Source organism: Eurypyga helias, unplaced genomic scaffold (genome assembly GCF_000690775.1).
Source record: "Eurypyga helias isolate BGI_N326 unplaced genomic scaffold, ASM69077v1 scaffold16111, whole genome shotgun sequence".
Lineage (NCBI taxonomy): Eukaryota > Metazoa > Chordata > Aves > Eurypygiformes > Eurypygidae > Eurypyga > Eurypyga helias.
In genome coordinates, this window is record NW_010231617.1 from 16,266 (window position 1) to 25,763 (window position 9,498).

At 37.7% G+C, this 9,498-nt stretch overlaps 1 long non-coding RNA gene across 1 annotated transcript; it reads right to left on the reverse strand.

Moving 5' to 3' along the window:
* Window positions 1-7,676: 7,676 nt before the first annotated feature.
* On the reverse strand, window positions 7,677-9,462 carry LOC104516717. Its single transcript, XR_727958.1, has 4 exons — window positions 9,289-9,462; window positions 8,888-8,960; window positions 7,983-8,037; window positions 7,677-7,799 (listed from the first exon to the last, which is right to left on the reverse strand). It is a non-coding gene; the product is annotated as an uncharacterized LOC104516717 (long non-coding RNA).
* Window positions 9,463-9,498: the final 36 nt, after the last annotated feature.

A 9,498-nucleotide genomic window follows, 5' to 3' on the forward strand; every position in this document is an offset into this window, starting at 1 on the left:
ACATACTAATTCGTAATTAAATCTTCTAGCGATTTCAGTGCAGCTCAACCAAAGTGCTAAAAGTCACAATTATTTATTTTCTGTTTCTTCCTTGAAGGAAGACTGGTAACCAGGATCAGTTCTTACTCTGGCCAGGCTACTCCACCTCTGTCAGGCATCAGCCTCGTGACCACCGCTATTCCCTCAGCTGGTTTTCCGCATCTTGCCGCCTGGGATGGAGAAGGATTGCTGCCACCTGCACTTCGCAGAATCACCTTCAGATTAGCGAATTAGTACCTGAGAAGCAGCCACGAGTTGCGAAGGAATACAAAACAGCAGCCCCGCAAAGCCACCACGGTTTAAAACAAATTAGTGTGCTTCACAGACCTGTGGCCTGTATAAAGATAATAGTAGCACAGGCTTTAACCTATTGCTTCTGCCTTTCTCCAATTTAAAATGAGAGTATACACTGAAAAATACCTGCTGGGAAAAAAAATATTCTAAAGCTCATAAATGATCCTGTAATACATTTTTGGTTCCGTGAGGAAAATCAGTCACTCCTACTTAAAATGATAATTCAAGTTATTAGTCTTCCCGTTGCCATCAAATCAAATATCCAAATTTAGATGTAAAAATATTTTTATCCTTGTGAAGTACGACAGAACTATATGAAGTTTTCAGCTAAAATTGTAGCAAAAGAAGACAGAATATGACATTTATTATTACTTCCAGTATTTGCCTGAATGCTGGCTTGACTTTCGAAAAAACTCCAACTAATTTGTATTCCTAAGTACAAAACCTGAAATAGTATCAGTAAATGTGAACAATTTTGGAGATTATGGAAGTAATTTAAGTTCTAGTCAGCAGTAATACCAAATGATAATATTTTTACAGTTCCACCATGAAAGTCTCTGTGCTGTGTGATGATAATAAATAAGGCAGGCTGGCTAAAGTGTGAATACCACCCTGCTATCTGGGAAATCAGATTCACAATACATGATAGCAAACATTTAATTTGGTGTTACTATGATGATGTAATATTGAATGTAACACTGCACTTGATTCATAAGCAGCACTGTTCGTAAGACTTTTCCAATTAATTGTCTTTTTATACTGAAATGAATTATTTTACATATTAAGCTATGCAAAAATATATTCTAAAAATGACAAATACAAGTGTGAAAGGCAAACTTTTTCTGTATATTTCAAAGTCAAATCTGTTCTTAGAAGTATTGAGATAGGAAGACATAGAAACAAACACTGAATTTAATACCTGTTTCTTGTATGGTTTAGGTTTAGGGTTTTTTCCTTGAATACATCTTACATTTGTTAACTGTGGATCATTTGTGATTATGCATGGGAATTCCCATGGTTCCTGATCTCAACATTCCTACTGTTAATTGTTGGGGGCCTAAGTAGCTCCCCGAGCTCCTTTCCTGGGCCACAAATTTAATTATTTACTTATAATCGGTATAAACTGTTAACAGTTGTGGTTCAGTGAGTTTGGAACAAGGGAAGGAAGAAATATGTTGTCACGCTTATATTAAACGGAGTAGTGTTTTACTAAAGTGAAAACCTGACTTCATTTTTATGCTTGAACATAGGGAATTCCTTCATCCTAAAGCAAGCACCCCCCAAACACAATTGTGTATTTTATGCAAGAAATCATGAGCCTCGTAGAAGAGTGGTACTTTACACAAACCACTCCAATTTTAAGGCCCAGTTGTGTTTGCACTAAAATCAGAGTACTTATTAAAGTTTTAAAATAAAGGTATTAAAGTAAATCATGGTAGGATTTTTTACGTTTCTGGTATATATTATCAATAAGAGAAGTTTGGAGGTTTGTTGGTTTTGTTCTTCCCCCCCCCCTTTTTCTTTTCTTTTTCCCCAAACCCACCCTATTCTTGTTTGCAATATGATCCCAGCTCTAGTTTCACATTTTTGAAACTACACAGTTAAACCATGACACACAGTTAACAAAAACAACTGATTATTTCTGAAAGCACTATTGGATTGAGTGATCCATCAACAGCAAACTTAATGCTTACGGAGAATAAGAGTAAGAACAAAATAACACGTACCATTAAAGTACATCCTTGATCTCACATATGAAACATTTAGAATTTCCTGCTTTAACACTGACTAATCAGAGTATTAGGGACTCAGCTTGCCGATTTCATGAAAACCAGACACGCTTACGCGACATCTGTATGCAAACAGGTATTTCATATGGAAGGAAAGGTATCGCTGGGCATCAACAGAGTCTGTCTGCTCTCAACGTGGAAAGAGCTCAACTTCAGCATCTGCTGTTAATGAATACTTTGTGTACAGCATAAAAACAAGTGAAACAAAGAAATTTCATGTTACCTAATTGCTACTTCTCCCCTACTTCTCTCGCTACTTTTCAATACCATTCCTCTTGAAAATTTTAACCTTTGCGTGAAGACTTCAGCTGCCAACAACTACATTAGCCTTCGCAGAATTTTCAGCTGTCCTTCTCTAACAGCCTTGTTCATTAGTTTTTCAAATGTTATTAATTCAGGGTAGTAATAATGTCGTTGGAGATATGCAATTCAGTCACGATCTGGCCTTCCAGATCCTTTCCACATTTGTGAAGTAAGAACAAATGAAGAACTACCACCGTTCATCTTAAACCACAAAAAATGGCAAATTACTTAATTTTTAAAACTCTAATTGTTTTATAAAAGTTAACTTTGACTTCACACTGTAGTAACACTACATATCACAATCACAGGTAATTATAAAGGCTGGTGGCTGTTCATTCTACCCAAAATGGTAAATGAAGTCCTAAAGCAAAAATCTAAGATAGAAAGAAAGATCAAGTGAAGTCACTTAAGTGGCAATATTCACCATATTATCTCTTTTCTTTTATGGTATTTTAATGTAAAACATTGTATACTTTCACACTCCTGAAAAATATGTAAACACTGCGAATTATTCAGAAACGGAAAAATGTGAGATAATGTTATTTTGTTAACTCCTTTGGGCTACATCACATACATATTACAGGGAAACTTAAACACGCTGCGGTCAAATAGGATATTAAAATCAGAGCATTAACTGCACAACTCAAGCAAGTTTAACCATGTATATACCATATTTATTCTGCTTTCAATCTTTAAGTATTTATTCAGGATAAAGGTTGACAACAACACAGCGATACACTTCATTTGAGCAAGATTTCCAGCTACTTCAGACATGGAGACCCACACTGTGAAAACGAACCATCACCAGGTGTCAACACGAGTTCGAATTTGAATACTGGGCCTAAGAAAAATTTGAAACGCCTAGCAAAAGTCTACTGAACTTCAAATTCTAACCAGAAATATTTTTCTTTCTTTCTTTCTTGTGTCTTTACATTACGAATACAAAGTCCTGACTCTTAAGAAGAAAACGTGGAGGAAAACTGAAGTCATCAAATTGAATTCAAACTGCAGTATCTGATAATGTAAAGCAAACCACAGACCAGATTAATCTAAAGCAGTTTCCCTGTCAATGCCAACATTAACATTACACTTTCAAGACCTAAAGAGCTTGCCTGATTGAGAAAATAGCTTTAAAAATTATTTTTAAAACTCACATTCTAAAATGCGTATAAGGGATTACATTTGCACAATTCACGGTTTCATGAAGGTTCACGGGAACACTTTGCCTCCCTAATAACATTCTTAGCAAAGGAAAACCAATCTTTTGAAAACTTGCCCCGCTCCCCAAAACCTGGGTGTGCACATATTCTTTGTTAAGGAAATGATTCACGTTCACTGGTAACTGGTTCGTATAGCAAAGCGCCTGACCATATAGTCTGGTCATAGCTAACTGCCTATCTGCTATATACCCACACATAACTGATCAGGTGAGCTTGATCCAAGATATGTATTATGAAAAGCAACTCCGTTTGACTACAGCTTGAAGAAGACAAAGGGTAAAGGAATTATGCACTGAGAAACTTTGTAGTGCCCACAAAATTCAAATACTTGAAAAAAGACAACTGAACTTGAGTAAACACACACTTACATAATACACCCTGTTTTTCCACAGCTACCAGCATAATATGCCCTTAATATGCTCACTCTGATTCACAAAGGACAAAATAAATCCCCATCAATAGAGGATTAAAAATGGCACAGGTCAATTCCTGTTAACTTTAGCAAATATCAATTAACACTTTGCCAAAAATAATAAAAAATCCTTTCCGATACAGCGTGCGTGCTTCCATTTCAGTTTTAAAGCCCTTCTGCTGATTCCACCCTGGAATATGGAGCTAAGATAGCACCTAAACTAGTCAGCAGATGAAAATTTATCTTGATTCCTTTCATACTTCAAGGAAGAAACTACAGTGGACACTTGCTTTATTGACATTTATTTACTTTGTAAAAACTCCAGCCTTAAATCTTATGATTTATGAAATTAAGACCGCACCACTCACCTAGGAAAATTTTGGTAAGAATTGCAGTCTTAATAAAAGTAGTGAAGGGCAACATACTTATTATAAAACAAATCAAGAAACCCTTGATTTTGTTTTATATCAACTATATAAATCATCAAGATAGCATAAATAAAACCAAATTAAAGAATAATTTTTTAAAAATAAGTAAAACCACAGGGCGGGGGGGAGGGGGGGCAATCCACAGGCTCTAAAAGGAATGTCAAAAGCCTGCAAAGAGAAAACCATTTGTTTTAAAATTTGTATCACTGCTAAGTAAGATGTTCTGCTTATATTTTGTAAAGAGCTATGTAATTAAAAAAAACCACCACCAGCCAAAGACCAAAAATACATATCTGAGTCTAAATGTGAATCCCATCCTTACTCAAGTTCTTGGAATTTCAGTCATAAATTGCAATTAGAGTATGATTTCACCCACAGGAAATCAGTATTTTCAAGTCCACTTATTTTAAAGGACAGTTTTCACAATTAAATGCATATTAGTTAATTTGTATGCAATTGAAGAATGCATATCCAAGCATACCCAATATGTGACAAATATATTTAAATTAGTGCCTCATGAGTGCTGGCCATATTGTACCATCACTGAAGTTTTTGCATTCCATCAGGGATCTCTCTTTAGAGGCTCATGATACATTGCAGGCAAATTGTGGGAAAACAACTGCACTGTTTTTGAAATACATGTTCAAGTAAAATACAGCAATTTTTACGACAGATTACATGGCTAACATCATCCAAAACATAACACATCTGTAATTCATATTGCAGCGCTAAGGGCTGTTTTTTAACAGCTCATTACCATCCACATTGTAAAAAACCCTAAAACTGCCTCTTCCCTCATTCAAAGGAAGGAGAGTAACCTTTGTCATGTTTTAGGATGTGCCAAAATTTATCCCAGAGGCAACACCTAAGCGCTGCTTAAGTCAGTATTTTTTCCTTTACAACTCTTTTTAGGCACAGACCACAGAACGGCAAGTCCTGAATGTCTGGTACCAAACACTGTATTGGTTTCTCTGGCTCAGAAGGCCTTATTCCATACAGCAGCTATTAATTAAGGAATCAGTAATGCTTAGTAAAGGATGCGTAACTGTTTACTATCCAAGTATTTATAGTTGTCCTTATCCAAAAATACTAAATGGGTCAAAAGTTATTTCAGCTGGAAAAGTAATTTTATTTTAAGTTATCATTGACTTAAACGGGAGTAGAATCAAGCCCTGAAGCACAATAGCGCATTTTTTTCCCAATCTCTCTTGCTCACATATCATCCTGGAGAGAAACATCAAACTAAACCAACAAAAATTGGGGGGGGGTGGGGGAGGGGGTATAATTAAAAGGTGTCTAGCCAGATGATACATTTTACAAATATTAAACCTATGAATTGAGCAGAGGAGGAAATAGATGAAAATGACACATAAAGTATATTTACTTCTAAACCAGCACTAGATTTTTCTTCTCTTTATAAGCTTGTAACAACTTTATTTTATTTTAATTAGAACTATCATCTGACACTATTTCAAATAATGTAATGGTATTAATAATTATTATTATCCTACTTAATTAAAACTGAGTGGGTTTTGGTTTTTTTTTTTTTTTTACACCTTTTAAACCAAAATGAACTTTGACTCGAGATCTCAAATGAATTATTACTTGTTTCATAGTCCACTAGGCTCTAGTCTTTTTCCCCTCCAAGAAGAGTGTGTTTTCCCCCCCTCTATAAAATACCAAACAGTGAATCAAATTTGACCAGATACAGTCAGTTTCCACGAAAAAGGAGAAATTTTGAAAACAATAAAATAAATAAGTAAGTATCTCCAGACTTCGGAAAAGTACACTTCAGTTTTCTTTTACCCCAGAAACTCAGGAAAGCAGATGCACTATAAAGAATTGCGAAGGATATATGCCACCAGTTATTCTTCCAAACAAACAAGAGCCAAATTCAAGGAGAGAGAAAAAAAAAAAAAAAGATAAAATGAGCAACAAATGCCTCAGACCGGTAATACCTGCGTAAGCCAAATATTTCATGTCAAACTCCCATTCCATTTCTAAAAAGTGTTTCTCATTTTCTCTAACTTCCATCTACCAATTGAGCAATTATGCAATATGTGGGTGTACCTTGCAGTCGTTTTCTTAACATCTGCATTCTGTGTTAAATTCTATCTGTACAAGATGTCTGATATTTTTCCTTTATCTTGAACCTTGAAAGTGGTAGGTTTACCAGAGGCAAAACCACACACCAGAGAGTATGAGTCATATAATAAAGAAACGACTCTTCCCCTTCTCCCCCTTCCACCCTGAAGCTATAATAACCTAAAGACACTCTATTGTAAATGGCTTCTTTGGTAATATTGATAGCATGAACAACTCGCATCATTTAGCCAATGAATGAGGATTTTTTTTTAGGCCTTACCGTATCCATAACAAATTGCTCTCAGTATCATTTTAAGGCAAATTAAAAACTGTGCTACTGCAAAAATAAAATTCCTTGTAATATTCAGAATGTCTATGCACTTGCTTTCACGTCATGCATGAAATACAAAACCTTCTATGCAGGTTCCTATAAATAACAACATCAAAAGATAAAACTAATCAAAGATAAGATGCAAGTTCATCTGAAAGGTCTCTCTCATTTGCCTACAAAAGAGTAGCCTCTATGCAGATAGCCTTCATTTCCTGACAATTCCATATCAAAAAGGTGGCAACAGTAACATGCAGGTAAACCACTGCTCATGCCAACTACAACAAATACATAAGGAAGCAAACCGCCCTCCTTGGGCGCCATTTATGCATGTTTCCACTCCAAAGTGCAGTAGGTATGGAAAACACCACTGGGGCCACTCTACCTTTTTATTTTCTTTTGTATCCTTTTCTGTAGGCAGACTGTAACTCTTCAGACTGACATCCTGCATCTAATTCTATGTAGGAAACCAGCTTTCAACAGTCTTATTTGAAGTGTCAATATATATAATTACATCAGAAATGTTTAAGAGAAGAACTAAATGCAGAAACAGCATTTACCAACAGCAGCAAATAAATCAACAACACTAGAACTTTGCACCACTAGAACAGGTGCCACCACACCAGTCTTGTAAAAAAGTTAATCCAGTGGCAGTGCTGGCATAAGCTCTTCCCATGACCACCTTCCATAAAGCAAAAAAACCAACAACATTTCAGCAAATCAGAGTCAAGCAGCACATTTCCCCTCAAAGCAGAATTAATCAGTGGTTTCTGTTCCTACCTGTGTATAGTCGAAGTCAGAAAGAGGAGCTATACTCTTGATGTAGTCCATTCGAAACTGGTTTTCTGGGTTGGCCAATGGAACTGGGGGTATTAAAGTGCTCATAGCTGAAACTATAGTCTAAAATTGGATAAAACAAAAACAAACGCATTAATCTGGATAAATCTAGGATACAGGATCAATAGAAGATAATCCAATCTGATCAGCAAAATGGGATTGGTCTCAGCACAATCTTGGGAAGCACAACCCTTCTCATTTCCAGTACACCCCAGCATTTAAGAAGAGCATAAAGTGTGTTCTTACCACAATCGCATCTTTAACATTTTTCCGAATATCCAGTATTTTCTGTTTCTTTTCTCTGCAGTAAAACAGAAACATTATCTTTGATTTTTTTCTTCCAAGGCAATTCAGTCAGTTGCATTTATTTTTTTCCCCCCATCACTTGTTTATCTGCTCTTCAATCATTACAACATGCTAACTGAAAAGAACAGCGAGACAATTCTATTTTTCCTCTCATCCCTTTTCTCTCCCATAGTATGAAGAGCAATGCACACTCATCCCGCTAATTTTTTTTTTTTTTTTTTAGATCAGACAATCATAGCCACATCTGCAAAGCCTCCCCTGATGGAACTGGAAGTCATTCTTTCATTTGTACAGCACGCCGTAAACATGATCCAAATTAATAACACGTAGTTGAGGGCCAACAGATATCTAACATTAACGCTACGGGTTAATAACAATTTCTGGCGAACGGTTCTTCTGAGAGAAAATGATGTAGCCTCAGAAAACAGCATGATTTCTAAAAAACGTGCAAAATCAGTTTCAGTTTTGCACTAACCCCAAGACCGGAAAGACAGCAGCCGCTGTCACCGTGAATATGACTTGACATGTATTTCTGTGTTACAGGCAGATGCAATATTTAGTTATTTGCTTCGATGTAAAAAGTAGTCGCCATGTTGTTGCTACACAGGGGCCTGTCAAGCGCTGCAGTAGCAACAGTGTAAAATACTGTAAAGGGGCCAGAAGGAGAAAATGCAAATATACGATAGCAGTAATTTCCTTATGCTCGCTCCCCTCCCTCCCCCAAAACGCAGTGTCGAGCCCCCAAAACACAGGGGATGAGAGGAGACATTGCCCAGCCCACCGTGCCTTAACCTGTTTCCAACATTTAACGAAAAAACAAGTCACAAAGTGTCAATAATTCTTACTCTGAATTAAATCCATTGACATGTAGGATTCGCATTTGTTTCACAATAGTGCTTTTTCCTGACTCACCAGCCCCTAAAAGAGAAAGAAGGAGAGGGACAACGCTGTGACACACGGTTCAGGATGGGGGGTTGGGGTGGGTTTTCGGGGTGGTTTGGGCCGGACGCGGCAGCATCTCCCACCTCCGCCGGCGCTGCTGTATGCACGCATCCATGTGGCTGGGTCTGCGGAGCTCTCGCACACTGCCCCAGACAACAGCCTGCCTTTTCCATGCCTTTTCCATACCTGGAGGCACACGGACCGTCTCCCCCTCTCGGCTGCCGCCCGAGCGGGCCGGGGCAGATTGCCCCCTCCTCGCCCTCCTCTTCCCCGGCCCCCCCACCTCTGCCCCCTTCCTCCTTACCCAGCAGGAGCAAGCGGTGTGTCGCTTTATAAGCCAGCCTACTTTCTGCAACTGCTTCTCTATTTTTTTGTTGGCTTCTCGCTGCGCTTTCTCATCGATACGCTGATCCTCCGTTTTGCTGTTGCCCAAACACCCCATAGCCGCTGCTTTAGGATGGATGTCAAATCGCTGCCTTTACAGATTTAGTCTTTACGAGGGGGGGAGGGGGGG